The sequence below is a fragment of the Thalassophryne amazonica genome, chromosome 2 (assembly GCF_902500255.1).
Source record: "Thalassophryne amazonica chromosome 2, fThaAma1.1, whole genome shotgun sequence".
NCBI classification, from domain to species: domain Eukaryota; kingdom Metazoa; phylum Chordata; class Actinopteri; order Batrachoidiformes; family Batrachoididae; genus Thalassophryne; species Thalassophryne amazonica.
In genome coordinates this window covers 54,735,515-54,752,394 of record NC_047104.1, presented here as the reverse complement: position 1 = coordinate 54,752,394, position 16,880 = coordinate 54,735,515, and positions in this window count along the sequence as shown.

Genomic DNA, 16,880 nt, shown 5'->3' with positions numbered 1-16,880 from the left:
TGCTCCATCCAAAGTGGGATGGCTGCCGTCTCTCATAACAAGACCAGGTTTTCCCCAGAAGCTTTGCCAATTATCTATGAAGCCCACCTCATTTTTTGGACACCACTCAGACAGCCAGCAATTCAAGGAGAACATGCGGCTAAACATGTCACTCCCGGTCTGATTGGGGAGGGGCCCAGAGAAAACTACAGAGTCCGACATTGTTTTTTGCAAAGTTACACACCGATTCAATGTTAATTTTAGTGACCTCCGATTGGCGTAACCGGGTGTCATTACTGCCGACGTGAATTACAATCTTACCAAATTTACGCTTAGCCTTAGCCAGCAGTTTCAAATTTCCTTCAATGTCGCCTGCTCTGGCCCCCGGAAGACAATTGACTATGGTTGCTGGTGTCGCTAACTTCACATTTCTCAAAACAGAGTCGCCAATAACCAGAGTTTGATCCTCGGCGGGTGTGTCGTCGAGTGGGGAAAACGGTTAGAGATGTGAACGGGTTGGTGGTGTACACGGGGCTCTGTTTAGGGCTACGCTTCCTCCTCACAGTCACCCAGTCGGCCTGCTTTCCCGGCTGCTCGGGATCTGCCAGGGGGGAACTAACGGCGGCTAAGCTACCTTGGTCCGCACCGACTACAGGGGCCTTGCTAGCTGTAGAATTTTCCACGGTGCGGAGCCGAGTCTCCAATTCGCCCAGCCTGGCCTCCAAAGCTACGAATAAGCTACACTTATTACAAGTACCATTACTGCTAAAGGAGGCCGAGGAATAACTAAACATTTCACACCCAGAGCAGAAAAGTGCGGGAGAGACAGGAGAAGCCGCCATGCTAAATCGGCTAAGAGCTAGTAGCTACGCTAAGCTAGCGGATTCCTAAAAACACGCAAAGCGAATAATGTGTAAATAATTTAGAGGTGATTCAGCAGAAGGAGTGCTTTAGTTAAGGCACATAAAGATTACACTGGGAAACAAATCGTAATCTAGATAACTAGATCAATCTAACTGCGCAGATCAAACAGCTAACAGATACAGAAAAACACCGCTGTGCTCCGGAACAAGAAGTGATACAATACCGCAGTGAGAGCCGACCACCAGTAGAGTCAAGTAAAAAGTAAAAAAAAAAAAATAAAAAGGTAAAAAAGTAAAAAAGTCTTGAAAAAGACTATTAGTTCAAAGTCCAAAGCAGCAGGTAGCAGTCTCTGTGTAAACAGTCCCAACAGAGAGCCAAAATTAACAGATACAGCAAAACACCGCTGTGCTCTATCTATCTATCTATCTATCTATCTATCTATCTATCTATCTATCTATCTATCTATCCATCCATCCATCCATCCATCCATCCATCCATCCATCCATCCATCCATCCATCCATCCATCCATCCATCCATCCATCCATCCATCCATCCATCCATCCATCCATCCAACTTGGGTGATAGTTGGGGTACACCCTGCATAGATTGCCAGTCTCTTGCATCTACTGTATCTATCTCCAAAATCAAAGTCAAACGTATTTTATTTGTCTGTTAGGAGCTTCATTCATATTGTATATTATATTATATTTCTTAAAGGTAGGCATAAAAGCCTCAATTATTACCTTTTTTTGGCAGAAGTAAACAATGATTGTGCAACAGTACAGTTAATCTGATCTCATAGAATGCTAATGTGAAGACGACAGGGCGCTTATTTGCTCCGTTTTGTTGCCAACAGATTTCTGTGACAGAACTAAATAGTACAATGCAGAATTCAGAACAACAGGCTGTGGTGCCAAAAATTTATGTTATGTTCTTGCGTAATTTTGCACATGCCTTTGAGTTTTGAGTTAGCTGATGTGAAATTGGTTCTTTATTAAAACAATTTGTAAACTCAAATCTGGTGGAGAACTGGACCAGATGTGGACCAAAAGACCCAGATGAAGATGAAGAGTCAATGAGAGAAGTGGGTCAGTCAGTTCAGAGAGTGAAAGAGACAGTGGCATGGGGTGGGGGGCTCCTGCAGGAGAGATGATATCACGCCTGCTGGTCACTAGAGCCACAGTCGGCGCTACGACCCAAAAATACGCTCTACATTTGATCCGACGCCTGTTTGATCTGAAAAGCCTCTGTCCCTCCAGACTGCTGTCTCAAATCTGAACACACACACACACACACACACACACACACACACACACACACACACACACACACACACACACACACACACACACACACACACACACACACGGGTTCATTGGAGATGTTCAGCTGCCAGAATCTCAACAGCACCAACACCAGCATCAGCTTTTCTGCATCACTTCATCAGTTCTTATATGAAGTGAACTGGAGGCCAGACAAAATTGTCAAATAAAATAAAGGTCCAAAAACACACAGCATATCATCTGCGTAATTTATTTATTTATTTCATTTTTAAAGAAACCAGCTCTTCCACAATCGTCCAACCTGATGTTGTGATGTTATCTATCTATGTTCATTCATTTTCTGCCGCTTATCTGTGTCCCAGTGGCAGCAGACCAATAGGTAGGGGTGTGTGTGTGTGTGTGTGTGTGTGTGTGTGTGTGTGTGTGTGTGTGTGTGTGTGTGTGTGTGTGTGTGTGTGTGTGTGTGTGTGTGTGTGTGTGTGTGTGTGTGTGAGTCACCACCCATTGTTTTTTTAGTTGTGTAGATAAATTTTGGTTTTAAACTGTTATTATGAGGATATTTTGGCTGGTCCTCATAATTTCAAAGGGCTGTTTGAGGGCTAACACTTGGTTTTTGGGGTGAGGGTTAGAATTAAGTTTGGGTTTGGTATGATGATTGCTGTGATGATTAAGGTTAGAGGCTATGGAGTGCATCGTGTCTGTGAGTTGTCGTATAGAGAGGCAAATGTAAGTGTGTGTGTGTGTGTGTGTGTGTGTGTGTGTGTGTGTGTGTGTGTGTGTGTGTGTGTGTGAGAGAGAGAGAGAGAGAGAGAGAGAGAGAGAGAGAGAGAGAGAGACCCGGCAAATTGTCTGAGCTCAGAATGTTATTTGGACCAGCAGTGCATGTACGGCATATTATGATATAGTACAATCTCAATATCAGTCCAAGCTAAAGCATAGCTTCGTTGCTTTTTAATGACATCACTTCTGGGAATGCTTTAAAGTTTAAAGTCCTTCTCTCATTCAACAGTGCACTAGCAGAGGATTTGATTGACAGGTGGTGACCCTATAAACATTAATTTAACCGTGGCAACAGGAACATCAGTGATTTCTTCACCATGTGTGTCTGGTGATACAACAAGTGGGGGGTTCAGCATAAAACCTGGACCAAATCAGACACTGCTCGAACATGCTCTCATCTAAAACAAGCTAAGACTAACATGCAAACTTTGGTTTTATTGTTTGATTAACATATTTTTTGCAAACTGTTTTTATAAAGGGAAAATAAAGAGAAGGATTCTAGGGGTCCATGACTGACCAGGGCCCAGAGAGGCAAAATAATATGACACTCAGTAATAAACTTACAACCCCACTTCCAATGAAGTTGGGACATTGTGTAAAATGTAAATAATAACAGAATACAATGATTTGCAAATCCTCTTCAACCTATATTCAATTGAATACACCACAAAGGCAATATATTTAATGTTCAAACTGAAAATGGAACTGAAATGGATGCCTGCAACACGTTTCAAAAAAGCTGGGACAGTGGTATGTTTACCACTGTGTTACATCACCTTTCCTAACAACACTCAATAAGCGTTTGGGAACTGAGCACACTAATTGTTGAAGCTTTGTAGGTTCAATTCTTTCCCATTCTTGCTTGATGTACGACTTCGGTTGTTCAACTGTCCGGGAACTCCATTGTCGTGTTTTGCGCTTCATAATGCGCCACACATTTTCAATGGGTGACAGGTCTGGACTGCAGGCAGGCCAGTCTAGTACCCACAGTCTTGATCCCCTTGAGAGCACCTAAAACTGAATTGTGGTGATGGCCACAATTTGTCTTTGTGGTGTATTCAATTGAACATAGGTTGGAGAGGATCTACAAATCATTGCATTCTGTTTTTATTTACGTTTCACACAATGTCCCCATCCCCGTACAGAGACCCAGATCACATCTAAATATCCGATCACTTCTGTGGCTGGTGTGTTGGGCCAAGACAAAAGTACAGAACCTTACCATATGACGTGGGCCACTCTGGCACATCAGAAGCCATACGGCCGGGCGCACGCAATGATGGAAATGGGTCCAGGATGCAGGGCCCCAGGAGAAACCAGGAGAAAAAAGGGCAGTGGAAGGGCATAGGGGCCAGGAAAGGCAGCCACAAGAGCCACTGGGACAGACCAATGAACCACCAGGGGAACGGCCCGGTGGCACTGGAATGCACCCCTCAACCCCCACCCCCCCACGGAGGCGCAGGAAGCAACCCTATACGCAAGGGAAGCACACAGGGCACCGGCATAGGCCCGGGCTATGGCCCCCAAAGGGAGGAGCGAGCAGCGGTGGGGATGGGGGGGCGAAGGTGCCATTGCAATTGAAACCAAAGCGCGGGCAGGGACCACCGAGCCAAATGAGAGTGGGGTCCGGCCCCCAGACAAGAGGCGCGACCCAATTCCCCGGGCTAGGAAGCACATGAGGCCCCCAACACCCAAGACTCCCCCAGCACAGCAAGCAGGACCCCCCCAGCACGCAATCCATCCCCCAACCCTCTACCCCACCCCAAACACCAAAGCCCAAGACTGGGAGACCACCCAAGCGAGAGCGGGGCAACACCCCACGCCACAGAGACCACGGCCCTCATCCCCCCAGTAGCTGTCTGCGCCCCAGTGTCAACACCTTCGCCCCACCACAACCACCCCCCCCCCACCAACGGACCGCGGGCCCCTGGGCCCCACAAGCCCCAGAGTAGGGCCCCAACACCATGGCGAGGCAGACCCCCCCCACCCCAGAGCCCCAGACATCCCCAGCCTTCTGGGTGCAACCCCAGATGCCACACTCACCCTATCTACCAACCCCACCATAGTTGTTATAACTAATCTCCCTTGATGTGTGCAACCCCCTAAGTGAGCAAAGATAAAGTGTTGCATTAAAAGCACGGCAGGAAACAGCAGGTGGCAGACTGCCGGGGGAGGCCATGGCACACCGCTGCACCACAGCCTGCCCTGCAAACCCACCACCGCCTACTGACCCCGACTCTAAATTGGTGAATGTGTTTACTAAATGTGTAGTAATAAAGTGTGTGCATTAATATGGCAGAGCAGGAGTGGCGGTTGGAGACTGCTGTGGGAGGCTGCAGTGCACAGATGCGCCACAGACTGCCCTGCAAACTCATCCTCAACACCTGACCGCAAATCTATATGAACCCTATAATGTGCTACTTAAAACCCAATATGATGTGCCTGCATGTACTGAGCTGGTGAAGTCCATTAAAAGGGTGTGACATGTGAGGCCCAACCCCAAGTAGCTGGCAGAGAAGGAAGAGGCGCAGTGCAAGGAGCAGGCCACACACACCGAAGCCACGCTGTTGTAACACGTGCAGAATGTGGCTTGACATTGTCTTACTGAAATAAGCAGGGACGTCCCTGAAAAAGACGTTGCTTGGATGGCAGCATGTGGCACTCCAAAACATGGATGTACCTTTCAGCATTGATGGTGCCATCACAGATGTGTAAGTTGCCCATGCCATGGGCACTAACATGCTCCCATACCATCACAGATGCTGGCTTTTGAATTTTGTGCTGGTAACAATCTGGATGGTCTTTTCCTCTTTTGTCCAGAGGACATGACGTCCATGATTTCCAAACAATTTGAAAACAATTCCAAAACAATTTGAAATGTGGACTCATCAGACCACAGCACACTTTTCCACTTTGCGTCTGTCCATTTCAAATGAGCTTGGGCCCAGAGAAGGTGGCAGCGTTTCTGGATGTTGTTGATGTAGCGATGAACTGTGTTAAGTAACAATGGTTTTCTGAAGTGTTTCTGAGCCCACGCGGTAAGACCCTTTTCACAATGATGTCGGTTTTTAATGTAGTGCTGCCTGAGGGATCGAAGATCACAGGCATTCAATGTTGGTTTTCGGCCTTGCCGCTTACGTGTAGAAAGTTCTCCAGATTCTCTGAATTTTGTGATTATATTATGGACTGTAGATGATGGAATTCCTTGCAATTGAATGTTGAAAAACATTTTTCTTAAACTGTTGGACTATTTTTTTCACGCAGTTGTTCACAGAGTGGTGATCCTCACCCCATCTTTGCTTGTGAATGGCTTTGGGGATGCTCCTTTTATACCAATTAACCTGTTCACCTGTGGAATGTTCCAAACAGGTGTTCTTTGAGCATTCATCAACTTTCCCAGTCTTTTTTGAAATGTGTTGCAGGCATCCATTTCAAAATGAGCAAATATTTGCACAAAAACAAACAAGTCTATCAGTTTGAACATTAAATATTTTGTCTTTGTGGTGTATTCAACTGAATATAGGTTGGAGAGGATTTACAAATCATTGCATTCTGTTTTTATTTACATTTCACACAATGTCCCAGCTTCATTGGAATTGGAGTTGTACAATCACAGATATATTTTATTTACAATGTATTAGTAACACTAAGTTTATTTGTTTTGTAATAATTTCTCAACGCCCACTCCCCCTCTCTATTTACATAAAATGGTTCAGTCCACCTGCTCCATCAGACAGCTGCAGAGCCTAATAACTTTTCACAGACAGCGGGTTGAGGAGCAGAAGGCAGGATGATCCAGAAGTCAGAGAGGAAAACAAGAAAAGGAAAAAAGCTCACACAGGAGAAAGAAGCGAAGGGTCGACTGTATGTCACCCAGTTCCTTCATAGGCAAGGAGGGCCTGTTAGTGGTTCATGTGATGGAAATTTCTGGAACATTAATTAGCATGTTGTCTTTCCTAAGTTTGTCCATAGTTTATCAGCTAGCTCACTTTTCTCCCCCATTTTAGCTCATATTTCTGAAGAAATCTCTGGATCTATACATTTCACTATTGTTTTAGTTAACTAATCAATGCAGGCAAATGTTTAGCAAGCTGCTCTGCTCAAAAATTGACGCATGTTCCGAGCAGACATGTCAAAAGCAGCAGCAACAGCACATCTGTCATTCCCCAACCTGAATAAGCCCAAGTACCCCCTGAGGAATGAGGTGAGCAGTTGTGTGTTGAATTAATTGATTATTACAGAGGAAAAAAAATTAAAGAATAAAAAATTGTTCTGAAATTTAAAAATATATATATAGTCTGTATTTATTTCCGAATGATTTTAATGGTTTATAAAGTATCAGCTATCACTGAAATATACCCAATGTTTGGTCAGTAGTTTGGGACTCCCAATCCCCCTGCTTTGCAGTAGAAACAGAGAACATTTTTATTGTTTGCTTGTTGCATCTTGTTCTATAGATGATAATGTTCAAATTACAATAACTCATAAAATGCAATTGGCCATTTTGTTTTTGATGTTTTTTTTTTTGTTTTGTTTTTGCTGAGATTTTATTTGATTCGCCACAGATTATAATTTCATTTCATTTTAATGGAAGAGGTTATTTTGTATTTATGTTTTGTATTTTCAGGCAATTAATATTAAGAGAATTTTATGTTCAAGTATTTAAAGAAAGGGATGGGTTTCACTCACAGTATCAATCTTGCACCAAAAAAAAAAAAAAAAAAAGAATCTAAATGAATTTCATTGTATATTCTGTGCTTCCCGTACCAAGTAACTGTCATGTTTTCACGTATATGGCAATGATTGTCAAAAAGATCATTAAAATGCACAGCTTTATGTAAAACTGTATAAAAGATTTTCTGGTAAAAAAAAATTTTCATGGCCCAAAATGTTATCTCAGATATTTGGAAGAAAATGCTACTAAGGGACAGAGTTGCTCCACAGCAGCTAGCAACCACTACTAGCTGCTGTGAAGCTGGAGTCTGGTCTGGACTCCCCTAGCTGGTGCACAACTGTCACTCAAGGCAACCACTCTAATTATTCATAACTCAAGGGCCTAAAATACCTTAAACTGATGGGTTATTTAAAAAAGCACCACAGTACAGTTGTCATAAAGATGGAACCTACCTATTGCAGACCTGTGTTTGTACCAGACCGTAAACATATTTATTTCTGCTTGAAACTTGGGGATTTTAACATGGGGTTCTACAGGGAGCGACTCACTTTTGGAGCAAACCTCAAGTGGCTAATTAAGGAACTGCAAGTTAGTTTGTTTTTTCCACTTCTGCATTGACTTCATTTTTCAGTCAATCAATCAATCAGTTTTATTTATATAGCGCCAAATCACAACAAACAGTTGCCCCAAGGCACTTTATATTGTAAGGCAAAAGCCATACAATAATTACGTAAAAACCCCAACAGTCAAAACGACCCCCTGTGAGCAAGCACTTGGCGACAGTGGGAAGGAAAAACTCCCTTTTAACAGGAAGAAACCTCCAGCAGAACCAGGCTCAGGGAGGGGCAGTCTTCTGCTGGGACTGGTTGGGCCTGAGGGAGAGAACCAGGAAAAAGACATGCTGTGGAGGGGAGCAGAGATCAATCACTAATGATTAAATGCAGAGTGGTGCATACAGAGCAAAAAGAGAAAGAAACACTCATCATGGGAACCCCCCAGCAGTCTAAGTCTATAGCAGCATAACTAAGGGATGGTTCAGGGTCACCTGATCCAGCCCTAACTATAAGCTTTAGCAAAAAGGAAAGTTTTAAGCCTAATCTTAAAAGTAGAGAGGGTGTCTGTCTACCTGATCCGAATTGGGAGCTGGTTCCACAGGAGAGGAGCCTGAAAGCTGAAGGCTCTGCCTTCCATTCTACTCTTACAAACCCTAGGAACTACAAGTAAGCCTGCAGTCTGAGAGCGAAGCGCTCTATTGGGGTGATATGGTACTATGAGGTCCCTAAGATAAGATGGGACCTGATTATTCAAAACCTTATAAGTAAGAAGAAGAATTTTAAATTCTATTCTAGAATTAACAGGAAGCCAATGAAGAGAGGCCAATATGGGTGAGATATGCTCTCTCCTTCTAGTCCCTGTCAGTACTCTAGCTGCAGCATTTTGAATTAACTGAAGGCTTTTCAGGGAACTTTTAGGACAACCTCATAATACTGAATTACAATAGTCCAGCCTAGAGGAAATAAATGCATGAATTAGTTTTTCAGCATCACTCTGAGACAAGACCTTTCTAATTTTAGAGATATTGCGTAAATGCAAAAAAGCAGTCCTACATATTTGTTTAATATGCGCTTTGAATGACATATCCTGATCAAAAATGACTCCAAGATTTCTCACAGTATTACTAGAGGTCAGGGTAATGCCATCCAGAGTAAGGATCTGGTTAGACACCATGTTTCTAAGATTTGTGGGGCCAAGTACAATAACTTCAGTTTAACTTTCAGTTTCTGAGTTTAAAAGCAGGAAATTAGAGGTCATCCATGTCTTTATGTCTGTAAGACAGTCCTGCAGTTTAGCTAATTGGTGTGTGTCCTCTGGCTTCATGGATAGATAAAGCTGGGTATCATCTGCGTAACAATGAAAATTTAAGCAATACCGTCTAATAATACTACCTAAGGGAAGCATGTATAAAGTGAATACAATTGGTCCTAGCACAGAACCTTGTGGAACTCCATAATTAACCTTAGTCTGTGAAGAAGATTCCCCATTTACATGAACAAATTGTAATCTATTAGATAAATATGATTCAAACCACCGCAGCGCAGTGCCTTTAATACCTATGGCATGCTCTAATCTCTGTAATAAAATTTTATGGTCAACAGTATCAAAAGCAGCACTGAGGTCTAACAGAACAAGCACAGAGATGAGTCCACTGTCTGAGGCCATAAGAAGATAATTTGTAACCTTCACTAATGCTGTTTCTGTACTATGATGAATTCTAAACCCTGACTGAAACTCTTCAAATAGACCATTCCTCTGCAGATGATCAGTTAGCTGTTTTACAACTACCCTTTCAAGAATTTTTGAGAGAAAAGGAAGGTTGGAGATTGGTCTATAATTGGCTAAGATAGCTGGGTCAAGTGATGGCTTTTTAAGTAATGGTTTAATTACTGCCACCTTAAAAGCCTGTGGTACATAGCCAACTAATAAAGATAGATTGATCATATTTAAGATCGAAGCATTAAATAATGGTAGGGCTTCCTTGAGCAGCCTGGTAGGAATGGGGTCTAATAGACATGTTGATGGTTTGGATGAAGTAACTAATGAAAATAACTCAAGACAGAACAATGTGAGAGAAAGAGTCTAACCAAATACCGGCATCACTGAAAGCAGCCAAAGATAACGATACGTCTTTGGGATGGTTATGAGTAATTTTTTCTCTAATAGTTAAAATTTTATTAGCAAAGAAAGTCATGAAGTCATTACTAGTTAAAGTTAAAGGAATACTCGGCTCAATAGAGCTCTGACTCTTTGTCAGCCTGGCTACAGTGCTGAAAAGAAACCTGGGGTTGTTCTTATTTTCTTCAATTAGTGATGAGTAGTAAGATGTCCTAGCTTTACGGAGGGCTTTTTTATAGAGCAACAGACTCTTTTTCCAGGCTAAGTGAAGATCTTCTAAATTAGTGAGACGCCATTTCCTCTCCAACTTACGGGTTATCTGCTTTAAGCTGCGAGTTTGTGAGTTATACCATGGAGTCAGGCACTTCTGATTTAAAGCTCTCTTTTTCAGAGGAGCTACAGCATCCAAAGTTGTCTTCAATGAGGATGTAAAACTATTGACGAGATACTCTATCTCACTTACAGAGTTTAGGTAGCTACTCTGCACTGTGTTGGTATATGGCATTAGAGAACATAAAGAAGGAATCATATCCTTAAACCTAGTTACAGCGCTTTCTGAAAGACTTCTACTGTAATGAAACTTATTCCCCACTGCTGGGTAGTCCATCAGAGTAAATGTAAATGTTATTAAGAAATGATCAGACAGAAGGGAGTTTTAAGGGAATACTGTTAAGTCTTCAATTTCCATACCATAAGTCAGAACAAGATCTAAGATATGATTAAAGTAGTGGGTGGACTCATTTACATTTTGAGCAAAGCCAATTGAGTCTAATAATAGATTAAATGCAGTGTTGAGGCTGTCATTCTCAGCATCTGTGTGGATGTTAAAATCGCCCACTATAATTATCTTATCTGAGCTAAGCACTAAGTCAGACAAAAGGTCTGAAAATTCACAGAGAAACTCACAGTAACGACCAGGTGGACGATAGATAATAACAAATAAAACTGGTTTTTGGGACTTCCAATTTGGATGGACAAGACTAAGAGACAAGCTTTCAAATGAATTAAAGCTCTGTCTGGATTTTTGATTAATTAATAAGCTGGAATGGAAGATTGCTGCTAATCCTCCGCCTCGGCCCGTGCTACGAGCATTCTGACAGTTAGTGTGACTCGGGGGTGTTGACTCATTTAAACTAACATATTCATCCTGCTGTAACCAGGTTTCTGTAAGGCAGAATAAATCAATATGTTGATCCATTATTATATCATTTACTAACAGGGACTTAGAAGAGAGAGACCTAATGTTTAATAGACCACATTTAACTGTTTTAGTCTGTGGTGCAGTTGAAGGTGCTATATTATTTTTTCTTTTTGAATTTTTATGCTTAAATAGATTTTTGCTGGTTATTGGTGGTCTGGGAGCAGGCACCGTCTCTACGGGGATGGCAGGGGGAGAGAAGCTGCAGAGAGGTGTGTAAGACTACAACTCTGCTTCCTGGTCCCAACCCTGGATAGTCACGGTTTGGAGGATTTAAGAAAATTGGCCAGATTTCTAGAAATGAGAGCTGCTCCATCCAAAGTGGGATGGATGCCGTCTCCCAATTATCTATGAAGCCCACCACATTTTTTGGACACCACTCAGACAGCCAGCAATTCAAGGAGAACATGCGGCTAAACATGTCACTCCCGATCCGATTGGGGAGGGCCCCAGAGAAAACTACAGAGTCCGACATTGTTTTTGCAAAGTTACACACCGATTCAATGTTAATTTTAGTGACCTCCGATTGGCGTAACCGGGTGTCATTACTGCTGACGTGAATTACAATCTTACCAAATTTATGCTTGCGCTTTTCAGCACGGGAGGTTGGGGCTTTGGCAGAACCAGCATTACAAACATGATGGCACAGTTGCTTCAGGTAAATGTTATTGTCAGATTTTATCTTGAAATGAATACAGAAGGAAGTCAAAGATTTGTTTTGTGCCCTCAGTCCCTTTTTGACCTTTAGCACAACAGTTTACAGTTACCTTGTGTTGTCATGTCTTTACATTAATATGAAACTTCTGTGGTTTGCCTTTTGTATGACCTTTGGTGCAATTAATATTTGCAAAACACAAGGGCTGGTGTTGCTTCACAGGTAGTCAATCAAGTTAGTGTTTTGTCAGTGCTGAGAGCTGTTTGTCTGTCTTGGTGACAAATGAGTGCGATCCGTCCCACCTCTGACAGCCGCCCCAGAGATGTGATGCTATCTGCAGCTCTTCAGCCGCCTCCTACAATTACAGCTGGATCTCTGGCCACGGGGCCGCCACACCACTGTGCACTCTGGAACGCGGGACACTCACATATTCGCTCTGATACGCCACACGCAGTTCTTCAAATGTGACCGTTTTACATGTTTTCCCCCACACACATGCACAAAACACTAATGAGAGCACATCAGGGTTGGAGTCAGTATGCAACGTTGACAGTTACTTGAAATAAAAGCCCCAACTCATACTTGTAGTCATTTTTTTTCAGGCAGCCGGTAAAAAAAAGGTAAATAAAGTAAATAAGACAACCTAAAAGTTTAGGGGTTAAATGCTCAAAAACGATGATATGCCATGATGAGTTAAATAATATCATTTGCATTTAGAAGCATTGCCACACTGTCTTTGTTGGAGTCCCATAGTGAAACTTGTGACTGGGATATGACCCCAAACTGATACCTTTCCCCACTGCACACCTAGTTATTTTATCTCTCCCTGTGACTATTGTTGGCCTAATTGAAGGTGTCTTGGCGGCCTGGCTGGTGGCTGACCCTGCTCGGAACAATGCATACCTGTGGCTCTCAGCAGTGCTGTGTAATTGTCTCTTCAAGTGGGGGCCCTTTTCCAGTCGGCCCCTGAGGGGAGAGTGCTGCACGCTCATCCATCACTTGGTCAATCAGCCACTACAGGAAGTAGTTAACATGGGCGACCTCTGGGAGTCCAGTGTGGAAAAGAGCAAGATTTTGAGGAGACACACAGAATGTCACATTATCATTGGTCCTGACATCAATCAATCAATTAATCAGTCTTTTAATCAATCAATCAGTAAATCAGCTGGAGAACCAAGTATAAAGCCAAGACATTTAGTGTTGTGTGTCGTCAACTTAAATTATTAACTAGAAGCACGCAGAGAGTGCAAACCTCCGCCAAGGCCATGGGGTCACTGACGCCATAACATCTACACGCTGTGGAATCATTGAACCTAAAAAAGTCTAACAATGATGTTTTCTCAGTAGTAAAAAAAAGTTTCATCTGCTGTGACTGGACAGCATGTATCCTTAGCGCTTGGCATCACAGTTTATTGCAACTTGCACCTTTCCCAGAAGCTACTGTCATCTGAGCACTGATATATATATTGCATGTGCTTATAGACAAAAACAAATAAGAGACAAAATGTTGTGGGCTGGAGTGTTCGGCTGGCTTGGTTTTTGTTTTCTGTTTCTCCCACCAGGTGGTATGCATTCAGGACTGAGTGGCTGAACATTAGGACCTCACCCTGAACACCTGAGGCTTGTTTTCACGTGCAGGTCATCAGGACTCACAGCTGTGGTGTATTCTGTCTTGATCAGAGATTGCTGCATTTAAACCTTGAATGCACAGTGTGTGATTGCCAGAGACTCGACCTTGTGAGCAGACGTGTGAGATCGACATCAGGAGAACAATCTCACCATCACGGACGCAGAGACCGCTCCAGGTTTGACGCCACAGTCTGTGAAGGAGGATTGGGTGAGGTCTCACGCTCTTCAGCACACTTCCTGAGGTAATTTGGTTTTGGTGACTTTTATGAAGTAATGACAGTGGATTTGGTGTCCCTCACACCTTCTTGTATCGAGCTGTCATGTTATGTTAATTGTCTAATCAGCTTCTGCTGCAGTGGAGATTTGAACTGAGTTGTTCTGTGCCTGCAGGGTGAGAAGCTGATGTATAGATTTAAGCCAGGAAGTGTTTGCTGATTGCGTGCACCTTTGAGTTGTGTCTCTCTGTGTGGAGTTGGACTCACCTCCATGTTTTCTTTCTTCACAGACTTGGTTTGTCGCGGCTACCTGGGGGGTGTCGGCGGGGTCCCTGGGTCCGAACTGCTGTGCCTCCGGACCGTTTGCGCTGTTGAGAGCGCGCTGTGTTTCCACCTCACCAGACCGCGGACTTTTTAGTTGTTTAGCACTTCACCCACTGTTATGTTTATTAAATTGTTACCTTTTGAACCGTGCTCTGCTTATTTTATGCTGGGTCCTTTCAAACGCTGGGTCGGTGCTCCGACCGCGTCCGAAACATAACACAAAATTCAATTTATTATTCAACTAAACTGCAAATATATCAATTTTTTAACATTTATGAAACACTTCTCTAAATAAATAACAGTAAATTCTGAAATAGAACTATTTTTTAAGTGTTGCATGTGCTACATAATGAAGTGCACCTTCTATATATTCAGTGAAGTGCACCGAAGCAGAATATATGCGACAGTAAGGTGCTGATGTCAGCCTCTGGGTTTTCTGGATCCTAGGTGTGATTCATCAACACCTGGGAGTGGGTTTTGCACCTTGTGTACTTTGTTCAGTGATGTGCACTGAACCAGAACTTAACCACTGCTGAGTATACTGCTGACTCACCACTTTGCTTTTGCTAAGTGAAGTAATCTGGATAGTGATATTCAGTGCCACTAAAATATAATAATGCCAAATGATAGTCCTTCATCTAGTAAATTCATTGTGCTCCCCAGCCCTGTTAGTTTGTCTTGAGGGATTTCCTCTTTGCAGTATGTTGTATTTGACATCGTTTACTAACAACGCCATAGGGTCACTGACCCTAAAGAGATTCCCTCCTTGGCACAGTGATCTATTCAACAATTTAGTGTTACAATCAAAACTATGATACATACACTTTTCTTTCCTTTATATTTGACATCCCTGACCATGAAAACATACCACTAGAACTTGGAATTACTTTTATGTCTTTATTAGTTCAAAGGTTATTGTATAAAAACGATTTTTCAGTAATGGCGGTTTTCTTCTGGATCTAGCTCCATAACATTTGAAGCTACATCAAATCTGATGACACCTTACTGAATCAGTACAGATTCAGCTACAATTTGGTGTTAGTTGTGCATTTCTAGCTTCGTCACCTCACACTGACACATTTTCTATTTTCCCTATATTTTTGCATATTCTGGATCACCAGATCCGTAATCCGGATCCAATCATCACCAAACTTTGTTGTTTGATAGAACATTTGACTATGTTACACCCTAATTTTTTTCAAGCCTTTCTGCCTTGTTTTTGTGGAGTTAGAAACTAGAATGTCAAAATTCCCCCTATCCCACAATGGTGAAGAATCTTTTAAAAATTTCCTGGATCCGGATCGTGATCCGGATCACCACTAAAATTTAATCACTTGTTCCTCTTGTCATTTCCAACCACTCCACAAAATTTCATCAAAATCCGTTCAAAACTTTTTGAGTTATCCTGCTGACAAACAGACAGACAAACAAACAAACTCGACCGAAAACATAACCTCCTTGGCGGAGGTAATAATATGCATTCGTTCCTGAATTTGAAGGCCTCCAGCACGTTCCAACAGCATTTGGGACCCTGAAGCATTGACCACTTGTTTCAGTATTGAGGATGGAAATTGGTAAAGTGTTTCAGGTCCCATTTTCTCCTGAAAATACATCTTAATGGACCACAGTATGGGATCGTCATTGCATTGTTCATTTCAATATTTTCCACACATTTTCAATTTGGGACAGGTTAGGGACTGCAGGCAAGCCAGTCCAGTATCAATCAGTGGCAGCTGGTCACTAGAGGGCGCTAGTGTGCCACCTCCTCAGATTATTGAGTAAATAAAATATACTACAACATAATTAATAAATATGATTTGCTCAAAGTCAGAGTATGTAAGTGCCTATTAGTCTCAGTATGCATTTATGCAAGTTTTCCAAAATTTCATTTCAGGTAGTGAGGGTAAAGCCCACTTCCTAGTCTATGGAAGGAGAGTCTATGGAAGGTTGTAAACGTTTCACAATCACGTGACCTGAGGCTGAGTTTTATTTGAGCATCAAACTTTCCCTCAGGGCAGCACTGTGCATCCGAGACCAACTGGCATTGGTGTTCATTTTTTTAAATCAAATTTTATTGGGCATTGGACAAATCACTCACACCCAGGGCAGGAGTTTCACTCTCTCTGGCTGTAATACCTGGAAAAATTACCGGTACACCAACAACTGCTTCAGCCTTTGTGTTCTATGTCCAACTTCCAGCTACTTTTGTCTTATTTCATCTGTGTGCTTTTGCAGTCGTCATACAACATCATTCAAAGCAAAGATGAGGAAGAATCACTCTTTGGAATCTTAAAGCGCACTTCAAAGCTTTGAATTGAAACGCTTTGCTGGCTGAATTCAAAATAAGCCAACTGTGGACTAACTAAGCTACAATACGTAGTTATAGATTGATATTGTTAAATATCAATGTAGGACATCACATAATTCAAAACAAAGATTGCAGCTAAAACACTATGGAGTATTCAAAGCTGTGAATTGAAGCTAGTCTCACTGGTTGAATTCAAAACAAGAAGCTTACTGTGGGCTAACTAAGCTCAGATACCCAGTTGTCGACTGATAACGTTAGACATCAAGGTAGAATGTCACATAATCATAAGCGAAGAT